This window comes from Akebia trifoliata, chromosome 11, assembly GCF_017979445.1.
Source record: "Akebia trifoliata isolate Shusen 1 chromosome 11, ASM1797944v1, whole genome shotgun sequence".
Classification (NCBI taxonomy): Eukaryota; Viridiplantae; Streptophyta; class Magnoliopsida; order Ranunculales; family Lardizabalaceae; genus Akebia; species Akebia trifoliata.
The window spans coordinates 22,264,047-22,287,861 of NC_141385.1; the positions used below are offsets into that span (position 1 = coordinate 22,264,047).

Genomic DNA, 23,815 nt, shown 5'->3' on the forward strand with positions numbered 1-23,815 from the left:
ACATTTTGTTATCTCATGAGCTTATTAGGAACTGTCGCATTGATAAGGGGTCCCCCAAGGGAGTTGCTAAGATTGATCTAAGGAGGGCCTATGACATGGTTCAATAGGAGGTTGTTTTTAAATGTCTAGAACTCTTCAATTTCCCGCCAATGTTCATCCAATTGGCTAGAAACTGCATCTCGACCACCAGATTTTTGGTGCCAGTTTGTGATAATTATGGAAGTTTTGTCGAAGCTGTTAGACATGGAGGTCTACAACAAAAACTCTGAGCTTCACCCAAGGTTCTCTAACCCTCAAATCACTCATTTATGTTTTGCTAACGATTTGCTTGTGTTTTTTGAAAGCTCCCCCAGGTCTGTCGGATCCCTCTACTCAGTTTTTAAGCGCTTCAAGGATATGACAGGGCTAGAGATGAATCCTTCAAAGAGTAGAGTGTTCTTCAATAGTACAGGTGCCACGACTAAAGGTGACATCCTTAATGCTTTGGGGTGCAATGAAGGGGTTTTGCCGATTAAATATTTGGGAGTACCTTTGATATCTAAAAGAATGTCCTATGCTGATTGTCGATATCTCACTGACAAGATTTGTCCATGGGTCCAAGGATGGAATGGGAAATTCTTATCCTATGCAGGCAAAGTGGAGCTCATTCAATCAGTGCTAAATAGTATGGCTATCTATGGGGCTAATATGTTTCTGCTCCCAAAGAGAGTCTAGAAGGAAGTTGGGCAGATTTGTGCAAGGTTTGTGGTCTGGCTATGAAGGAACTATCAAGATGCACCCAATTACATGGAATCAAGTCTGCAAATATTTATATGAAGGGGGGGCCTCGGCTTAAGAACCAAGAGGTGTGGAATCGATCAGCCATAATGCGGCATGTGTGGAGCTTAGCGTCTAAACAAAATAACCTAAGGGTGAAGTGGGTGTACCAGAACCATATCAAAGCGAAAAAAGTCTGGACAATGAGCTGCTCCAATCATTGTTCTTGATCCTGGAGGAAAATCTTGAAAGCTAGAGCCAATGCAGAAAGGCTAATTGTTCACACAAGTGGGAAATGGTAAAGCCACTAATTTCTGGACAGAACCATGACATCCCGATAGCATTCTTGTGGATCAGTTTCAAAGCGAGCTTCGATACGATTCAAGACTGAACCTTCAAGCTAAAGTGAGTGCCATTATCCAACATGGACAATGGAACCCTCCTACGCAATCAACCAGAGATTTAGACCACATTTGGGCAAGGCTGGACAACATTGAATTAAATGGAAGAGTGGAAGATGAGATCTTGTGGATTAATAACTCGAAAGGCTCATTCACGATCAGCTCAGCTAATGAAGCTCTTATGCCCCACGGTCAGAGGATTGGATGGAAGGACTTGGTTTGATGTAAGAAAGCCATCCCAAGGCAAAGGTTCATTCTTTGGATGACAGTAGCAAGCTGCCTCAAGACCCAGGACTGGTTGCAACATAAGAACATCCTCATGCACTCGAGATGTACATTCTGCAATAACAGCCCTGAGAGCATTGAACACCTTTTTATGGGATGTACATTTTCAAGGAATATATGGAAAAAAGTCCTCAAGAAGTCTCTCATTACGAGAACAATAAAGCCTTGGTTCCAAGAGAGGGATTGGATGATTAATAGCTTCAAAGGCAATGAGCTCCCCACTGAGACCAAGCATTCATCATTCAGCACCTTTTTTAATCACATATGGAAGGAAAGATGTAATAGAATATTCAACAAGAAAGCCTCTACAAAGGATTCTATCCTGTTCTCCATTTTCCAAGACCTAAGGCTTAAGCTTAGTGGAGATGAGGCAGCTATGGAAGATTCCAACTTCAATAGAAGCTATTTCGAGTCCTAGGCTATTGAGGTTAAATTTAAGCTTTGCATCCCAAAGCTGGGCAAATGGACTCCCCCTCCATTACATTGGTGGATGCTGAACTGTGATGACTCTCTTAGAGGTAACATTGGGGGCATGGGGGCCATTATCCATGATCACAATGGAGGTCTGATTTGGGCTACTGCAAAAGGGGTTAGCGGAAGATCAGTACTGATTCACGAGCTACAAGCTATTCAATTGGGCCTTGAAAATGCTGTGGAGCTAGGAGGGCAAGCTATCAAAGTGGTTTCTGATTCGAAGGTGGCCATAGAAGCCTTGACGGGTCAAATCGATCCCTCGTGGTATACTAGGAAGATTATTAGGGATATTAAGGAACTAAGGTCCAGATTTAGGGAGGGTTGTTTTAACTTTGTATTTAGAGAAGCAAGTCGTGCAGCAGATTTCTTATCTGGCTTATGTAATCTAGACTCCTTTGTGGAAATTCTCCTAGAGGCTATTCCTTCAGACCTTTCAAGATTTGTTAAGGAAGATGCTAAGGGAAGGATGTTCCTTAGGTTGTAATTCTCCTTTCTGGTTGGGGGTCTGCCTAACCCCCAAATCACCTTTCCAAAAAAAATAACCATATAACAGAATTGATTTCCTCATTATGCACTAATAAGAGCTTCTCAAATATATTCCTTCCTAATTTGATCTTGTCTACAATGTCATTTTGAATTGGATCTTATCTATATTTTACCATCAGCATATTTAAGAGTAAAAATATCATCTAAAAGGAATTTAACGCAATGGTGTCTGGTTCAGATTCATCAAAAATGCTACCAAGAAATCAATAAAAACAAAGTCATCCCAATGGGACCAAAACATGAAAAACCCGACATACTGCAATATTTATAACGGATGAGATTGAAATAGTACCTTCAATTGCACGTTCATCATAGAGAACAAGATCTTCGAAGGAAGGTCATAAACTGGCATCCACTGATCAAAGAACTAATTCGTGGACACTTCAACCTAGATTAAAACTCAGAAACTAATCAACAATAAATTTCTTCCAACAAGCAAGTTTAGAAAAGAAAAGGAATAAGAAGCCATACCTACAAAGTCCCTTCAAAAGAAACAAACGAAACCAATATCCATTTTTGTAGAAAAATGAGTTTACCAATGCAAAAAAAAAAAAAAAAAATTATGAAGTTTAATAGAATCGAGAAACCTCAAATTTCTTAAACAAATAAGCTTATCCTACTTGATATATCCCTGAGGAAAATACAAAACGTGCTCTGCTTCACGATGCACCGTCGCAAGAAGACCACCACAAACATGCCAAAGCTTCCATCTAAAAAAACACAAGATAATAGAGATATCATAACCACCATCATTCTATCTGTAATGACAGTACCTGCACAATAAGAGAAAAGAGTCAAATAATAGATTTGAAATTGAAAAATAAAACACACACACACACACACACACCTAGAAATAGATAACCAAAATTGTCATTGCATGAGATTATCACTATGAATTCAAAAATCAAAGAGACTACTTGAGAAGCATTCTAATAATCATATAGTAGAAATGATTAGAAGGGTCTCGAATAAATTTCTTTCTAATTTGATCTTGTCTATGATAATGGATGATGACATTGATTGAGATTAAAAGTATAGAACATTCAATAGACAAACAGTTATACAAATTCATATGCATGAAAAATTCAAAGAAAAAAATAGCAATCAATTGCCTAAACATCTTCAAACAATACCTCGTGAGATTCAAAACCAACGACCATCATTCTCTATATGCAATGACTATAGCTGCAACATGAAAAGAGTCGAGTAATGGATTTCAAAATACTTATCACATGAGATTATCACTAAGCATTGCAATATCGAAGGAGGATTATAACCTTTTACCCTATATATATAATGCTTCAACATCAAGTTTACTAAAATTTTAGTAAGGTCCTTTTAATTGATAGAAAGAAGAATAGTTTAATTCTTAGTGTTGATTGAGATTAGAAATAACTAAGAATCTATGTTGTATACTTTTTTACACCACAAAGTTGACCTCAGTCCATTGATAATGCATTCATTCAATTCATTTAAGACTAATAGGCATGGCTATAGACATAAATGAATTGAGGAACAAGATTCATTCAATCGATCCCAATGTTTTCGGCAAGCATTAGATGATGACGATGATGACGACCAATGATAATAACAATGATGACAATGATGAAGACGAATGATGAATGATGAATGATGAATGTGAATGATGAGGATCATCATCATCAAAGACCTATCCCAAATATTTGGGGTCACTAAACAAATCTTGTTTTTTTTTTTTCATCAAAGTTTGCCAAGCCCAATATCCTTTTGTTATTTAAAATGAGCTCTTATACACTTAGGGTAGAAAATCAATGAAAAAAACATGAGAATCTTTAGCTCATAATCTCTCTTTTATTTTAGGGTTTTAATCTAACTAAGTGTCTTTGTGGTCTATTTCTCTCTGTTCCTACTAGGCTAAAATCTACGGTTTCGATTAGTTTATGAGATTTTGGGTTCCAACAAAAAAAAACATTCAAGGGTCATTCAACTTCCCTGATAAAATAAATAGAGTATAAGCCCTCAATGGGTCTCACTGTCAAACATAAAGTATCCTTCGATCTTTACTCATCATCTCTGCAAATTCCTCCACCTTGGACTTAACCCGAAAGAGAGTAACTAAAAATTAACTTTAAAAAAAACATAAATTTACATGGGGATTATTTCGGGGTGAAATTTGGAAAAAGTTCAACTTTTTTTATAGGTGTTCAATTTCAATAAGAACCATCAATTTCATTAATTTATAAAATTATAAACAGATTTAGAAGAAATAACATCAACAAGAGTGAAAATCAAACCTTACCTCTCTCAGAAGATTTTAGTTATTAATATTCTCGATCGACCAATCAAAACTTCTTTCTCTTTCGACTCTCACTCAATAAAGTAATTATGATTAGGCTTCAATTCAAAAACTTAACCTAGTTACTTGAATGTAGAAGATAAAGTAATGAAACTTGGAAACTCTCCACCTTACAAAAATCAAAGAAACTTGAGAGACGCTAAATGAGTTTGAGAAGAACATATCAGCTATAATAAATACTAAAATAAAAAATAAAAAATCAAGTAAGAAGAGATCTACTAGAATTTCCATACCTTTAATGGTAGAGTTTTGGTTGAAGAAAACAGAATTTTATTGGGGATTTCTGTTTTCCGCCCTCCTGAAATCTTAAATTAGTGTTTTGGGCCTCAAACCTCATTTAAACTATAAAGCAAATAAATAATACAAAATGTACATATCCCATTAATCCTCGAGGAACCTTCATAAGTTATAGGTGTTCAATTTCAATAAGAACCATCAATTTCATTAATTTATAAAATTATAAACAGATTTAGAAGAAATAACATCAACAAGAGTGAAAATCAAACCTTACCTCTCTCAGAAGATTTTAGTTATTAATATTCTCGATCGACCAATCAAAACTTCTTTCTCTTTCGACTCTCACTCAATAAAGTAATTATGATTAGGCTTCAATTCAAAAACTTAACCTAGTTACTTGAATGTAGAAGATAAAGTAATGAAACTTGGAAACTCTCCACCTTACAAAAATCAAAGAAACTTGAGAGACGCTAAATGAGTTTGAGAAGAACATATCAGCTATAATAAATACTAAAATAAAAAATAAAAAATCAAGTAAGAAGAGATCTACTAGAATTTCCATACCTTTAATGGTAGAGTTTTGGTTGAAGAAAACAGAATTTTATTGGGGATTTCTGTTTTCCGCCCTCCTGAAATCTTAAATTAGTGTTTTGGGCCTCAAACCTCATTTAAACTATAAAGCAAATAAATAATACAAAATGTACATATCCCATTAATCCTCGAGGAACCTTCATAAGTGTTACTAAATTAAAAATTGTTTCTTCAAGTGGGCATTATTTTCTTCTGTCAATTATCCTACTCATACCAAAATAAGTCGAGTGCAAAAGAATTGGTTTATTATATGATGTGTGGATCTGCATCGACTAGGACAGATAAAAAAAAATTTAATGAGATGTAATTGGTATGAGCAGTTTTGGTTGTGAGCTCTTTTAGGTTGCCTACATTCCATAACCTTTAGATATTCAAACCTTGTTCACTTTGTGAAGGAGGTCCTACTTCATCTCACTGGTTTCTAGAGATTAGCTTGCAACCTCCAGCATGTTTGAACATAAATTAATCCCTAATCTGATTTTAATTTATTTCAATTGCTCAATTTCATTGACATTGAATTTCTTTCACTAACATACATACTACATACCTAGGAATGTGACATCTTGTATGATATTTCTTGTATCGCAACAAGTTTTGATTACGTAGAATAGGTTTCTAATTTTTACGTCCGCGAGAAGCATAAATATGTTACTTATTATCACATGCAAATATTAGAACTAAGCTTGTTGAATGGCTCAGTAGCCCTAATAAATAGTTCATTAAACAACTTAATTAAGCATATAGAGAAATGGTTTAATCCTAGTGTTTTTAAAGGAGTATAAGACTTACACCTGAGGGTGAGGCTCATTAAAAATGCCCTTAGGAGCATGGAAGAAACATAAAAACAGATAAGCCTTGCATTGCAAACCTAAAGGCATCTAAAATTGCTAGTGACAAGTAAACTTAGAGGAAGCCGTGCACCAAGAATTATTTTTCAAAATTAAGTATATGAATGAAGAATCACACTAAACATTATAACAATTTCTATAAAGAAAGTTATTGCAACATTTAGATCCATACCGGAGGAAGTAATAACAAATGAGTGAAACGTATAGTGTAACTTACACATTGCATCGAAATAGTCTCAACATCGAATATGAAAAAAATGATAAAAATAATTGAAATGATCAACAAATTTATGACATATGATATTTACATGGGGAGTCTCTTCAATAGTAAAATTATTGGTGACAAAGTAAGCTATGAGAAAACAGGTTTATGCCATACAATGACCTTGACTCTTTAATATCAAAATTATTGGTGAGACAAGGAAGCTATAAGAAAACCATGCTTAAATTTTTTTCAAGAAATTAAGAATCTGAATGGAGAATCAAAATGAATAGTCATATTGAGCAAGTTATTGCAATACGTACATCCATATTGGAACAAGTACCGACACAATTAGGATAGAAGTTAATTGAGTTAGTATACCATTTTAAGTATTAGTGTAAAATAAAACTAATTATTGCAATACTTACATCCATATTGGAACAAGTGATGACAAATAAGATAGAGAACTTAATTGAGTTAGGATACCATTTTAAGTATTAGTGTAAAATAGAGTTACTCACCAATATTATTAGGTCTGAAATTCCAAGAATTACCTAAAAATCTTCTAGCAATCTCTCACAAGATTCATCACCAGCCACCTTTATTCTGTTAGCAATCACAATGGTTGCATACTACATAGAGAAAAGATCAAGTGATGGATTTAAAATTATAAAAAAAAAAAATTGCCTCACATGAGATTATTGTTATGAATTCCAAAATCGAAGGAAGACTACAACATCTAACCAATTAAAAAAAATATAATGCCCGCAATGTCAAGTTTATTTACAAGATTCACCACCAATGTTGTTAGGTCTGAAATTCAGAGAGATGAGTAGGATTCCGTTACTTACAAAACTCACCACTAATGCTATTAGGTCTGAAATTCAAAGAGAAAAGTGGCATTTAATTACCTAAACATCTTCTAACAAAATCTTAGAAGATTCATCAACAAACATCATCATTTTAGTAACAATCACAGTAGTTGCATACTACAAAGAGAATAGATGGCGTAATAGATTTTTGTTTTTCTGTTTTTTTAATAAGCAAAGCGGATTTCATTAAAGGTGTTGGTTGATATAAAAAGCACAAACAGTATAATTGTCCTCACATGAGGTAATCAGCAAAATCCCTATATACAGACAGGGAACGATATAATTGAGATTAAAAAGTATGGAAGATACAGAAGAAACAACGGTTATATGAATTCAAAGAAAAAAAAAGTAACCGCCAATTACCTAAACATCTTCAAAACAATCCTCATGAGATTTCAACATCAACCACCATTGTTCAATCTGCAATGACAATGGCTGCATAGCAAAAAAGAGTATCGAGTAATGGATTTCAAAGTAAATCCCCCCCCCCCATGCAGAAACAGATAATCAAAATTGTCATACATGAGATTATCACTAAGAATTCAAAAAATCGAAAGAGGATTGCAACTTTTTACCTTATATATAATGCTTTAATGTCAAGTTTACTTTTTTTTAATAAGGTAATTTTAGTTGATATAAAAATATTAATTTATAATTTTAATAAGTTTTTTAATTATTTAGTGTTGATTGGGATCATAAATAACCTAGACTATGTAGTGTTTTTTGCACTACAAAGTTGACTCCAATCCACTAGTCCCAATCCCAAATAAATAACACAGATAAGATTAGATGGCCTACCATAATAAAAATGTCATAAAACATGAATTTTTATAATGCATTCAGTCATTTCATTTAGGACTAACAGGTATAACTTGAGACAAAACTGAATTGAGGAACACGATTCATTCAGTGAATCCCAATGCTTTGGGTAAGGATTCTATGATGATGATGACGGCAACGACGACAATTATGATGATGATGAAGACAATGAGCACAACTATGATGATGAATGAATGAATGATGAGGTTCATCATCATCATCAAGGACCTATCCCAAAGATTTGGGGTCACTAAACAAATTTTGTTTTTTAATCAAAGTCTATCAAGAGTCATATCCTTTTGTTATTTAAAATGTGTTCTTATACACTTAGGGCAGAAAATCGATAAAAAAAATGAGGATCTATGGCTCTCAGCCTCTCTCTATATTATAGAGTTTTACTCTATAAGAGAAATGGAGTATAAGCCCACGATGGATCTCATTGTACAGGATGGAACATATCCTTCAATCTTTACTCATCATCTCTGTAAATTCCTCCACCTTGGACGAAACGCAGAAGGGGTAACTGGAAATTTCAATAAGAATCATCAATTTTCATGAATTTCTAAATTATAAACACAGTGAGAATCAAACCTTATCTCTCAGAAGATTTTGATTATTAATGTCCTTGATCGACAAATCCAGAACAAAATGAACAACAAATTTCTTTCTCCTTCTACTCTCACTCATCTCTACTTGACCAATTTAATTATTAATTATAATTAGGTTTCAATCCAGAAACTTAACCTAATTTCCCTCCACCTTACAATAATGAAGCTTGGAAACTCTCCACCTTACAAGACATGAAGAAAAATTTCGAAAGACATGAAGTAATCCACGACATTACAACAATTTCTTTAAAGAAAGTTATTGCGACATTTAGATCCATACTGGAGGAAGTAATAACAAATGAGTGAAACACATGGCGTAACTTGAACATTGCATTGAAATAGTCTCAACATCGATTATGAAAAAAATGATAAAAATAATTGATATGACCAACAGATTTATGACATATGATCTTTACATGCGGAGTCTCTTCAATAGTAAAACTATTGGTGACAAAGTAAGCTATGAGAAAACAGGTTTATGCCATACAATAAACTCTTTAATAGCAAAATTATTGGTGAGACAAGGAAGCTATGAAAAAACCATGCTTAAATTTTTTTCAAGAAATTAAGAATCTGAATGGGGAATCAAAATGAATAGTTATATTGAGCAAGTTATTGCAATACATACATCCACATTGGAACAAGTACCGACAATTAGGATAGAAGTTAATTGAGTTAGTATACCATTTTAAGTATTAGTGTAAAATAGAACTAATTATTGTAATACTTACATCCATATTTGAACAAGTGATGAAAAATAAAATAGAGAACTTAATTAAGTTAGGATACCATTTTAAGTATTAGTGTAAAATAGAGTTACTCACCAATATTATTAGGTCTGAAATTCCTAGAATTACCTAAAAATCTTTTAGCAATCTCTCACAAGATTCATCACTAGCCACCATTATTTTGTTAGCAATCACAATAGTTGCATACTACATAGAGAAAAAATCAAGTGACGGATTTAAAATTAAAATATTTGTTTGCCTCACATGAGATTATCGCTATGAATTCTAAAATCGAAGGAAGAATCTTACCAATTAAAAAGATATAATGTCTCAATGTCAAGTTTCTTTACAAGTTCACCACCAATGTTGTTAGATCTGAAATTCAGAGAGATAAGTAGGATTCCATTACTTACAAAAATCACCACCAATGCTATTAGGTCTGAAATTCAAAGGGAAAAGTGGCATTTGATTACCTAAACATCTTCTAACAACAAAGATTTCATCACCAAACATCATCATTTTGGTAACAATCACAATAGTTGCATACTACAGAGAGAATAGATGGCGTAATGGATTTTTATTTTTTTATAAGCAAAGCGGATTTCATTAAAGGTGTTGGTTGATATAACAAGCACAAACAGTATAATTGTCCTCACATAAGGTAATCAGCAAAATCCCTATATACATATAGGGAACGATATAATTGAGATTAAAAGTATGGAAGATACAGAAGAAACAACGGTTATATGAATTCAAAGAAAAAAAAAAGTAACCACCAATTACCTAAACATCTTCAAAACAATACCTCGTGAGATTCAACATCAACCACCATTGTGCTATCTGCAATGACAATGGCTGCATACCAAAAAAGAGTATCGAGTAATGGATTTCAAAATTAAAAAAACAACCTCCTCCCTATGCAGAAACAGATAAGGTCTTTAATTCTTTAGTGTTGATTGGGATCATAAATAACCTAGACTATGTAGTGTTTTTTGCACTACAAAGTTGACTCCAATCCACTGGTCCCAATCCCAAATAAATAAAACAGATAAGAATAGAAGGCCTACCATAATAAAAATATGTCATGAAACATGAATTTTTATAATGCATTTAGTTAGTTTATTTAGGACTAATAGGCATGGCAAAGACAGAAATGAATTGAGGAACAAGATTCATTCAGTGAATCCCAATGCTTTGGGCAAGGATTCTATGATGATGATGATGGCGACGACGACAATTATGATGATGATGAAGACAATGAGCACAACTATGATGATGAATGAATGAATGAATGATGAGGTTCATCATCATCATCAAGGACCTATCCCAAAGATTTGGGGTCACTAAACAAATCTTGTTTTTTAATCAAAGTCTATCAAGAGTCATATCCTTTTGTTATTTAAAATGAGTTCTTAAGCACTTAGGGCAGAAAATCGATAAAAAAGCAAGGATCTATGGCTCTCAGCCTCTCTCTATATTATAGAGTTTTACTCTAACTAAGCATATTGTCAGTCTATTTCTCTCATTTTCTACTAGGCTTCAATCTAGGGTCTTTAAATTACTTTATGAGATTTCAGGGTTCCAACAAACAAAAAATTTTAGAGGTCTTAAACTTCCCCGATAAGAGAAATGGCGATAGATCTCATTGTACAGGACGGAACATATCTGTAAATTCTCCTCCACCTTGGACGAAACCCAGAAGGGGTAACTGGAAATTTCAATAAGAATATTCAATTTTCATGAATTTCTAAATTATAAACACAACCTTATCTCTAAGAAGCTTTTGGTTATTAATGTCCTTGATCGACAAATCCAGAACAATATGAACAACAAATTTCTTTCTCCTTCTGCTCTCACTCATCTCTACTTGACCAATTTAATTATTAATTATAATTAGATTTCAATCCAGAAACTTAACCTAATTACTCTAATGTAGAAGATAAAATAATTAAGCTTGGAAACTTTCCACCTTACAAGACATGAAGAAGAATTTCGAAGTAATCCACGACAAGTCTTGGAGAAGAATTTCCCTAGATGGATTTTGTAGAAATCCGTCCTGTAGTTCTGGATCGAACTCACAAAATCTCTCGCTGAAATCCCTAACACTTTAGCCTTCTCTTCTAGTCTCTGAAACTACTCAGAAACATTTGTGCAGAAGAAATCACACACAAAAAATGGAGTCTCTCTCTCTCTCTTTCTCGTGGAATGAGACCGAGAGTCGAACGGTCGAAAGGAGCGTATATAAATAGGAGAAGAGACTCCCAACGGTCACATTTTTCGACCGTCAGATCATATTTTGAAAATCCAACGGTTTATCCTGGACTCTCTGCTCTCGTTAAATCCAACGATCAAAAGCTGGTTATTTTAAATGGGGGCTGCTATTTGTACACACCAACTTTTGCTAACGACACTCAATCTGTGTACAATTCTCTAATGATTTGCAACATAGAAATTGGTGTGGCATTAGCAAAAGTTGGTGTGGCAATAGAATCTCTCTTATTCCTCGCCAAATTATATGTTTCATATTTCACACTTGATATTTTCCTCAAATAGTAATCATTTGGAATGGAAGGACATAAAATACTAATCATTATCGACAAAAAAATCAATAGGGCTGCAACTTGGGTGGACAAAACCTGAACTCATAGGGTTGAACCCAACCTTGGGTCATGTTTGGGCATAGTTAGCTTGTGTTCAACATTGGGTTCGGATCACAAAAGAAATGTCAAACTCAAATTGAGTTGGACACGAGCATAGGTATCGACCAACCTGATTTGTTCGGACTTGAACTTAATATGATTATAATTTAAAAATCTTTCTTATTTTGATTTTTTTCACACTCATAATTCATATTTCAAAATATATGTTTTTGTTTATCTATATATCCAAAATAATGTGTGATTATTTTCAATGAGGAATATATTAACCTAACTTGGTAAAAGTGCCCTCGATCCACGGGGTGCGCGGATCCACTTTTGACCCATGAGGTTTGGGAGTCGCTACCTAGTTATTATAATCTAGGAACCAAAAATAGACTCGAAACGGATAAAGAAAAACTAATCTACTAAAAAAATACTGAATCCGGGGATCACATTACGAGGTTTGAAGGTGTTAGGTACAAACCCCGCCCGGCCAATATCGGTCTCTACTTATCCCAAATAAGACTACATTGCTAACCAAAAAACCTAGATAAAAAATAATAATAAAAGAAATTTTACATTCGAACGCAACGATTCTATTCCCTCAGATCTAATAAAATCGCTCCTTGCTTCGTTTTATCTCCGGATCTGATTTCTAATCTCCGATGCAAGGTATCTCTTTCTTAGATCTAGATTCTTCGAATTTTGTTATGAATTTTGGGGTGTTTTTGAAGGACTTCTAGGTGTTTTTCAGGCTAAAATCGAAGTATGAGTGTTAGGTAAGGAGTTGGGGCTTCAAAATTCGGGTTTATAGGAGGCTAGGGAAGCTTTTTGACCTACTTCTCTTAGGATTTATTATTTGATACAAAAATAGGGTATGAGGACCCCTATTTATAGATTTTTTTAAGGGTTGGTTTAAATAGAATTAGTGTTTAATTATAATTCTTTTATTTAGAGTTATATTTTAATTAGAATTATTTTAGGATTTTGACTTTTGGTCTTATTTGATTGACTTTAAGATTTTGACTTTAGTCTTACTTGATTGACTTTAATATCTTGACTTTGATTTTACTTGATTGACTTTAATTTTAACTTTAGTCTCACTTGATTGACTTTAATATCTTGACTTTAGTCTTACTTGATTGACTTTAATATTTTGGAGAACCCCCTTCTATTATATCTTTAATTTTTTGGACCCCCAAATAGAGGGGTCCTTGAACAAATATCTTGACAACCATCAACAATTTTGCCTGAGAGCCTAATTGATCGATTGTTTTTGTTCAAAATTTTAAACTAATTTTATTAATGTTTCACTTTATTTATTTATATTTTATTTATTAATTTCGAAATTTTTAATTATAAAAATTATAAAATTACCGTTTTGCCCTCGGAGAGAACTTTTTATTTTTCAAGTCGGTTTTCAATGTTCTAGGATGTTTTGGAATCGATTTTTCATAAGAAATTCAATGAAAATGTTGGTTTATGTCATTTATGAACTTTTTTGTATGGAATGGTCGTGAATTTTATGAGGGATATTTTTGTAATTTTGTCAAATTTTGTGAAAATTGGCGAAATGATTTATTTGGTTTCGATTTGTTGTTTTACGTGTTTGGATAGGCTTTCCTAAGCGTAACGTAGACTTTAGGGATGTTTTAAGGTTAGGGGTATTTTGATAATTTGATCATTTTTTAGTGATTTTTATCGTAAAGTTTATTTTTGTCTGCAAAATGATGATTTCTATGTTTTTGGGGTTATATTTTCCTAGCATAGCGTGGTTTCTAAAGTTTTGTCAGTTCGAGATACCTCATTCGGATTTCTGAAACATATCTGGTAACAAAATAAAGCATTGGAATAATCATCCATCATTGGGAACCGTTGCAATAAGGTTGACGAGTTGATTAATCAGGCGAGTGCAAAAATGGGGTGTCTACAGATGCCCCTCTTTGGCAGAGGGTTGAAGCAAACTAGATAACAAATCTATTTTGGTAGATAGTGCGATATCCGAATGCCTGAAAGCGCCCTCAATTCGCGGGATGCGCGGATCCACTTTTGACCCTTGAGGTTTGGGAGTTGCCACCTAGTTATTACGGTCTAGAAACCAAATACTGACTCTAAATGGATAAAGAAACTAATCTACTAAAGAAAAATTGAATCCGGGGATCACATTACGGGGTTGGAAGGTGTTAGGCACCAACTCCGCCCGGCCAATGCCAGTTTCTACTTATCCGAAATAAGACTACATTGCTAACAAAAACCTAGATAGAAAAAATAAAAGAGATTTTACCTTCGAACGCAACGGTTCTATTCCCTCAGATTTGATAAAACTGCTCCTTGTACCGTACTCCTTACTTCGTTCTGTCTCCGGATCTGATTTCGGATCTCTGAGGCAAGGTATCTTTTCCTTAGATCTGGATTCTTCGAATTTTTTTATCGATTTTGGGATGTTTTTAAAGGGCTTCTAGGTGTTTTTCAGGCTAAAATCGAAGTATAGGTGTTAAGTAAGGAGTTGGGGCTTCAAAGTTAGGGTTTGTGGGAAGCTAGGGAAGCTTTTTGACCTACTTTTCTTAGGGTTTATAGGGTGTGGAGGCTCCTATTTATAAAGTTTTTTAGAAGAATTAGGGTTTCTTTTAGAGTTTTAATTAGGGTTTTGACTTTAGTCTTATGAGATTGACTTAGTCTTTAGGGTTTTAATTTTAGGATTTTGACTTTAGTCTTATGAGATTGACTTGATTAGTTTAGATTAGGGTTTTGACTTTAGTCTTATGAGATTGACTTTAATACTTTGACTTTAGTCTTCATGATTGACCTTTAATAACTTGACTTTAGTCTTTCTTGGTTGACCTTTAATATCTTGACTTTAGTCTTACTTGATTGACTTTAAGATTAACTTTAGTCTTACTTGATTGACCTTAATTTTTGGAGAATCCCCTTTTATTATATCTTTAATTCTTTGGGCCCCCAGATGGAGGGGTCCTTGAATAAATATCCTAGCAACCTGAAAGCCTGATTGATCAAATTTTTGGTTTAAATTTTTAAATTAATTTTATAAATATCCTAGCACTTTACATTATTTAATGTTTTATTTATTAATTTCAAAATTTTTAATTATTAAAATTGTAAAATTAATATTTTGCCCTCGAAGAGGACTTTTTGCGTTTTAAGTCATTTTAAAATGTTCCAGGATGTTTTAGAATCGATTTTTCGTAAGGAATTTAATGAAAATATTGATTTGTTTCATTTATGAAATTTTTTGTGTGGAATGGTCGTAAACTTTGTGAGGGCATTTTCATAATTTTGTCGAATTCTGTGAAAATTGACGAAATGTATTTAGTTTCGATTTGGTATTTTATGTGTTTGAATGGGTTTTCCTAAGCGTAACGTAGGCTCTAGGGATGTTTTAAGATTAGGGGTATTTTGGTAATTTGATCATTTTTTAGTAACTTTTTTCGTAAAGCTTCTTTTTGTCTGTAAAATGATGATTTATATGTTTATGGGGTCGTGTTTTCCTAGCGTAGCGTGGTTTCTACAGTTTTGTCAGTTCGAGATACCTCATCCAGATTTCTGAAACACATCTAGTAATAAAATAAAGCAATAGAATAAACATCCATCATTGGGAATCGTTGTGATCGGGTTGACGAGTTGATTAATCAGGCGAATGCAAAAATGGGTGTCTACAGATGCCCCTCTTTGGCAGAGGGTTGAAGCAAACTAGATAGCAAATCTATTTTGGTAGATAGTGCGATATCCGAATGCCAAAACTAGTGACAGTTCATTTTGCAGCCTGATTTAGCAATTCGTCGGGGTGTTCGGATCCTTGAGGGTAAAGCTCTCCCCGAATTAAAAAAATTTCAGGTCCTTGAGCGCGAGCTCTCGCTGGTAGTGTCAGATCCTTGAATTTTAGAAAATTTTCCTTGACTGATATAACAACTGTGCAAGTGTGTGGACTTAAAATCTGAGATAAATTTCAAAGAGTTTTAGTTGGAAATGAGTCAAATCTGAGCATGAAGTGAATATAAATTGAGCATAAACTGAGTATAATTTCGAGAAACCCTCAGCGGTATCTGAGCATAGTTCCGAGAAAACCCTCGGCGGTATCTGAGCATAATTCCGAGAAAACCCTCGACGGCATCGGAGTATAATTATGAGAAAACCCTTGGCGGTAACTGAGCATAATTCCAAGAAAACCTTTGGCGGTAACTGAGCATAATTCTGAAAAAACCCTCGACAACATCTGAGCATAATTCCGAGAAAACCCTCGGCGGTAACTGAGCATAATTCCGAGAAAACCCTCGGCGGCATCTGAACAGAATTCCTAGAAAACCCTCGGCGATAATTGAGCATAATTCCGAGAAAACCCTTGGCGGTAATTGAGCATAATTCCAAGAAAATCCTTGGCGGCATCTGAGCATAATTCTGAGAAAACCCTCGGCGGTAACTGAGCATAATTCCCAGAAAACCTTCGGCGGCATCTGAGCATAATTCCGAGAAAACCCTCTGTTAAATAAGTCCTTAGGGTATTTTAGTCTTTTCCCTTCTCTTTCTGTTTATCTTATGTAACTTAAGTAGCCTAATTAGGGCTAATTAATAAAATCTTAATCTTACTCTCTGTTTCGAACGTGGTATCAGAGCCTGCGATCTGATTCGAACTCAAACTCGAACTCGAACTCTTTCTTCTTCCTCTACAAACTCAATCGAATCACTCTTCTTTGAAACCAAAGCCCCTACATCACTCGTCTTCAACCTATATCACCCCTACGGGGTTATTTGTTGCTAAAAACTCCATGCGATAGGGAGTTAACGTGATTCAAAGCCTGCGATCAGGCTATACTCACAGCAACGATGCTGTTGACGTCGTGCGACACCTCTAGTAGCTGTACTGAAGTCATACGACGTCGTTGGTGGCTGTAGTGACGTCATGCGGTGCCTCTAGTGGTTGTAGTGGAGTCGTACGACACCTCTGGTGGATTTATTGAGGTCGTGCGATGCCTTTGGTGGCTGTATTGAGGTCGTGCGACACCTATCGGAGCAGTTTGGACATCTACGATCACAGAAAGTGGTTTATATAAGTTTTTTCAGCACAGCAAGTTGCTGTTTTGACCTGTACGACTCATCAGGTGGCTGTATTTTAATTATTTAACTCACGTAGTGGTTATAAGAGGAGGCCGGCAGTGTTTTTGAACACCTACGAAGGTTTTTCGATCACATTAGAGTGCTCTTTGAGGCTGTTCTCCCGCTTATATTGCTCATTGATTACCTATACTTGCGGTAATGATTAATTGGATCACTCACAACAGTATTTAATCAGCCCTTATAGTTCTTTTGATCGTGCATTGTCACCTTTAGGGTGCTGCGATCACTTTATCCTAAGGAGTTGTGCTCTCATCTTTTTGAACTTTCTTCAAACCAAAGTACTCGGATTATTTAATGGCCTCTGAGTCATCCTCTTCCTCGATCATTGGTACTAGTAATGGGTCGAGTGGTTTTCCGTCTCATTCAACCGACTTTCCTGGTATTCAAATCACTACCGTGAAATTAGATGGTCCTAACTATCTTCTATGGGCACGATCGGTTGAAATGTTCATTGGTGGAAAAGGGAAGATCGGTTATCTCACAGGGGCGGACAAACAACCTACACAAACTGACAATTCTTACTCACAGTGGTTTGCTAACGATTCTATGGTCCGTTCTTGGCTAGTTTCATCGATGCAACCACACATTGCAGCCGGTTTTATGTTCTCCTCGACAGCAAAACAGATATGGGATTCCGCAAAGAGTATTTACTCGCAACGTCAAAACAATGTCCGAATTTTTAACCTAGAGCGTGAGATTTCTCGACTCTCACAAGGTGACTCTTCTGTTACTACGTATATATCACAACTACGTGCTCGATGGGAAGAGTTGACGTTTTATTCTTCGTATTACTCTTGGAAGGACCCTCTTGATGAGACATTGTATGCATCAATTCTGGACAAGAATCGGGTTTTTCAGTTTTTGGCTGGTCTCCGGGATGAGTTTGAGTATGCGAGAGTTCATTTATTGGGAATGGATCCTTTTCCTTCCCTACAGACTGCGTATTCCTATGTCTTGGCTGATGAGAGTCGTCGCGCAGCTGTCATACCCCTTTCTTCGGGAGATCACTCCGCTATGCTTGCTCGTCTACCTTCTTCACAGTCCCACAGTGGGTCTCTGCCTACTCGTCAGCGACATAAGTGTGATCATTGTGGAAAGTTGGGTCATGTGAAAGCTCGCTGTTATGCACTTCATGGTCGTCCTAATCAGCATCGTCAACAGTCTCCACGGTCTTCAGCTCATGTAGTTTCTCAGCAGACGAATGATTTAGCACTTCCTTCAGCTACTACCTCCTCGTCGGATTCGGTATCTCTGTCCCAAGCCGAGCTTGACAAGTTCAGAAAATTCTTCAATCAGATAGAGACCTCATCACAGCCAGTTTCTACCTTCGCTCACTCAGGTACCTTAGCATCTGCACACAGTGTTTCTACCACTTCCTCACCATGGATCATTGATTCTGGTGCCTCAGATAACATGACCGGTACGTCCTCCCTATTTAAAACCTATAGTATTTGTTCTGGTCATCGCAAGGTCCGACTAGCTGATGGTTCTTTGTCTTCCATAGCTGGTCAAGGTCATTTACCTGTTACATCTTCTTTATCCTTAATTAACACACTTCATGTTCCTCAACTTACTACTAACCTTGTATCTGTTAGTAGTCTTACAAAAAATTTGAACTGCAGTGTAACCTTTTATCCCTCTTATTGTGTCTTTCAGGATCTGGAGTCGAAGAGGACGATTGGCACTGGACATGAAGTAAATGGATTGTATCTCTTGGACGTTCCCGGTTCTCCTAGCACTTATTCTGCTTTTCAGCTTAGTAGTAGTCGTAGTCAGTCTAATAAGGCTCTTGTAATGCGTTGGCATTTACGTTTAGGCCATATTTCTTTTGGATATTTGAAACACATGTTCCCTACTTTATTTCATAATAACAATTTGTTTGATTTGTCTTGTGAAACTTGTCAATTAGCTAAACATGTGCGTTCTTCTTATCCTATTAGTATGCATACTACTACTCCTGCTATGTTTGACTTAATTCATTCTGATGTGTGGGGTCCTTCCCCTGTCCCATCCCTTCTTGGTTTTCGCTACTTCGTTTTGTTCATCGATGACTACAGTCGAACCACTTGGGTTTATCTTATGAAACACAAGAGTGAGGTTTATGGTATCTTCAAGCAATTTCTTGCTATGGTTCATACCCAATTTGGTTGTACCATCAAAACCTTCCGTTCTGATCATGGTACTGAGTACACCTATAGTGAGGTCTTGAAACTTTGTTTAGAGTCTGGCATTGAGCATCAAATGTCCAATGTTCAGACCCCTCAGCAGAATGGTCGTTCAGAACGCAAAAATCGTCATATTCTAGAGTTAGCTCGTGCCATTTCTATTGGCATGAATGTGCCTCAATCCTATTGGGCCGATGCAGTTCTTACTGCTGTTTACCTTATTAATCGGACCCCCTCTAGTGTTCTTCAGTTTGCTACACCCCTCTCTAAGCTCTTTCCAGATCGTTCTGTGTTTCCACTTTCTCCGCGCGTGTTTGGGTGTGTCTGCTTTGTTCAAGTTCTTGCCCACACTCGTACTAAACTTGACCCTAAGGCTGTAAAATGTATCTTTCTAGGTTATTCCTCTACCCAGAAAGGATACCGTTGTTACCATCCTCCTTCTCGTCGGCGTTTCATTTCTCGAGATGTTTCTTTTTTTGAGCATACTCCTTACTATAGTGGGTCCGTTGGTATTCAATCTGAGTGGTTTCCTCTCGATTCACCTGATGATTCTTTTCCTTCTTTATTTCCCCTTCCCATGCCTGTTCCTCCTTCTCCACTCCCCGTCAGTTCGTCTTCTCCTCCATTGCAGGTTTACTCTCGCCGTCCCCGTGATACTACCATCACTTCGATGTCCGACCAGCTCGCCTCCTCGCCTCCAGCTCCGCCTCCGTCTGTTTCCTATGATGATCGTCCTATTGCCACTCGTAAGGGTAAGCGCACTTGTACTTATCCCATTTCCAATTATTTATCTGATTCTGTACTATCACCCTCCTATCGGAGTTTTCTTGCTTCTGTTTCCTCTGTTTCTCTTCCTACTACTGTTGCAGATGCTCTTGCTCATCCTGAGTGGCATGCAGCTATGATTGATGAGTTGACTGCTCTTGACAAGACTCAAACTTGGGACATTGTTCCTCTTCCGCCTGGACGGAAAGCTGTGGGTTGTCGTTGGGTCTTCACGCTTAAGCATAATCCGGACGGTTCCATTGCTCGTTATAAGGCCCGTCTGGTGGCCAAAGGTTATGCTCAGACTTATGGGATTGATTATCAGGAAACTTTTGCTCCGGTCGCCAAGATGTCCACCATTCGTGTTCTCCTTTCTGTTGCTGCTATCCGCGGATGGCCTCTCTTTCAGTTAGATGTCAAGAATGCTTTTCTCAATGGTGATCTTCAAGAAGAAGTCTATATGATCCAACCTCCTGGGTTTCTTCCTTCTGCTTCTCCTGCCCATGTTTGTCGTCTTCGCCGGTCCCTTTATGGTCTGAAGCAGTCTCCTCGTGCTTGGTCTGAGCGCTTCACTAAGGCCATGCATCAGTTTGGTTTCCATCAGAGTTCTGCTGATCACACCTTGTTCTTGCGTCACTCCCAAGGCAAAACTGTTGCTCTTATTGTGTATGTGGATGATATTGTTCTTACTGGAGATGATGCCGATGGCCTTACCGAGGTCAAAACTTACTTAGGCCGTCAATTTGAGATTAAGGATCTTGGCCATCTACGCTATTTTCTGGGCATTGAGGTTGCCCGGTCTAAGTCTGGTATATTTATTTCTCAGCGTAAGTATGTTCTTGATTTACTCAGTGCCTCTGGTCAGCTTGGATCTCGACCAGCTGATACTCCTATTGAGCAGAATCACAGGTTGGCTGATTCTGAGGGGGAGTGTGTGTCGATATTGGCCAATATCAGCGTCTTGTGGGAAAGTTGATCTACTTGTCCATGACTCGTCCTGACATTGCCTATGCTGTTAGTGTTGTAAGTCAGTTTATGCACTCGCCTCGAACATCTCATCTTGCTGCTGTTTATCGTATTCTTAGATACCTTAAGGGATGTCCTGGTCGAGGTATTTTATTCAACAATCATGGTCATCTTCGCATTGAGGCATGGACAGATGCAGATTATGCTGGTTCAGTGACTGATAGAAGGTCTACTTCTGGGTATTGTACTAAAGTTGGTGGTAACTTGGTAACTTGGCGTAGTAAGAAGCAGGATGTGGTTTCTCGGTCGAGTGCTGAGTCAGAATACAGAGCTATGGCACTTGGAGTATGCGAGTTGTTGTGGCTCAAAATCTTACTAGCTGATTTATGTCTTCCTGTGCCGGTCCCTTTCTTACTATATTGCGATAATAAATCAGCTATTAACATAGCTGCAAATCCGGTTCAGCATGACAGAACGAAGCACATAGAAGTTGATCGTCATTTCATTAGAGAAAAGATAGTTTCTGGTCAGATTTGTACTCCCTTTGTTCCTACCTCTCAACAACTTGCTGATGTTCTTACTAAAGGTGTTAGTAAAGCTTCCTTTGAAGAAGTCTTATCCAAGTTGGGCATTGTTGATATCCACGCACCAACTTGAGGGGGAGTGTTAAATAAGTCCTTAGGGTATTTTAGTCTTTTCCCTTTTTCTGTTTATCTTATGTAAGTCTTAAGTAGCCTAATTAGGGCTAATTAATAAAATCTTAATCTTACTCTCTGTTTCGAACACCCTCGGCGGTAACTGAGCATAATTCCTAGAAAATCCTCGACGGCATCTGAGCATAATTCCGAGAAAACCCTCGGCGGTAACTGAGCATAATTCCTAGAAAATCCTCGACGGCATCTGAGCATAATTCCGAGAAAACCCTCGTTGGCATCTGAGCATAGTTCCGAGAAAACCCTCGATGGTAACTGAGCATAGTTCCGAGAAAACCCTCAGCGGTAACTGAGCATAATTTCGAGAAAACCCTCGGTGGTAACTGAGCATTGTTCCGAGAAAATCCTCGGCGGTAATTGAGCATAGTTCCGAGAAAATCCTCGACAGTAACTGAGCATAATTCCGAGAAAACCCTCAGCGGCATCTGAGCATAGTTCCGAGAAAACCCTCGGTGGCATCTGAGCATAGTTCCGAGAAAACCCTCGGCGGTAACTGGCTGAGTAAAACTAAGAATGAAGGAATAAATCTGGGAAAGAAATGATTGAAAATGAATCTAGAAAAGAGTGATCGAATCTGGGAATAAATAGATCTGGGAAAGAATAAATGTCCTCCTATCTCTTATTTTAAGTGAGAGGGTTATAAGCAAAAATCAAAATGAGATCAGGAAAGCTTTTGTTTGAGCCTCAAGGTTTTTTTTTTAAGTTTTATGAATTTAAAACCTGAGTTTTTTTATTTTTTTTTGTACCTCAAGGGTTTTTCGAAAAATTGTTTTCAAGAGGGTAACCTTAAGTTTGGAGTTCCCATTATCTTTTAGGATTAACATTGCTCAAAAACAAAATGCCCCTAGTTTGACAATAAACATGGCATTGAAGATAATTGAACACATCATGCAAAAATTAAAAAATACCTCTGGTACAAGGGGAGAGATTACATATTTAGAGGAAAAAAGAAAATGCCCCTTGTATGAAGGTTTGAAATATTTGATTACCACAAGCGCAATAAAGATCCAACTTTTAATTTTGATTAATTTTATTGAAGATTTTGAGTCAGGCTCAAGAGAACAAAATATTTCCTTCTGAGATTCATCATAGAATTCATCCTTCTCTCCATTGGTTTACTTGGGGTAGTAAAAAAATTTTAGATCGATCGTAGACGAGATACTTGTGACTTCTGAGTCTGTGCCTGGTTTAAGCAAAGTATTGAACTTGATTATTTGGACTTTTGATGTTTCGGCTTGGACTGCTCTTAGTTTTTTTTTCTTTTGCTTTGTTGCTCTAACTTTTGCCTAGATCGCCTTTTTAGGTTTTCAATCTAGTGAGCTTGCTCTAACTTTTGCCTAGATTGCCTTTTTCGATTTTCAAACTAACGAGCCTTTTTTTTTCTTTGCTCTGATTGTTGTCAAGATCGTCCTTTCAGATTTTCAACCTTGCGAGCTTGCCTTAGTTTTTGCCTAAGTCACCATTTTCGGATTTTCAACCTAGCAGGCTTTTTTCTTTTTTTTTTCTTTTCTTCCGTTGAACTTCTGGAATTATTGTCTTATTATGCTTTGCTATCTTCCTTGACTTTTTGCACGGTACTTAGGAGGACTTTTATGGGTAAGCTTAAGACTAGGTATAAAAAGAAAGGGATTTTGAGGCTAAAAAACCTGAATGCCCCTTGTGTGACATTTCTTTTACTTTGAATTTTCTTCCCCATTTTGAAGATATTTCTTTTTTTTTCTTTTGAATTTTTTTC

At 36.4% G+C, this 23,815-nt stretch overlaps 1 long non-coding RNA gene across 1 annotated transcript in view; it reads right to left on the bottom strand.

Annotated features, from left to right (window-relative positions):
- The window catches only part of LOC147391133 (uncharacterized), a 54,615-nt gene extending 42,601 nt beyond the window's left edge, over nucleotides 1-12,014 (bottom strand). Inside the window, exons 1-5 of the long non-coding RNA XR_015183211.1 lie at nucleotides 11,672-12,014; nucleotides 10,012-11,410; nucleotides 3,596-7,982; nucleotides 3,083-3,235; nucleotides 2,755-2,850 (exon numbers count right to left, since the gene is read on the bottom strand). This is a non-coding gene — a long non-coding RNA (uncharacterized LOC147391133). The remainder of the gene's footprint in view (nucleotides 1-2,754; nucleotides 2,851-3,082; nucleotides 3,236-3,595; nucleotides 7,983-10,011; nucleotides 11,411-11,671) is intronic.
- Nucleotides 12,015-23,815: the final 11,801 nt, after the last annotated feature.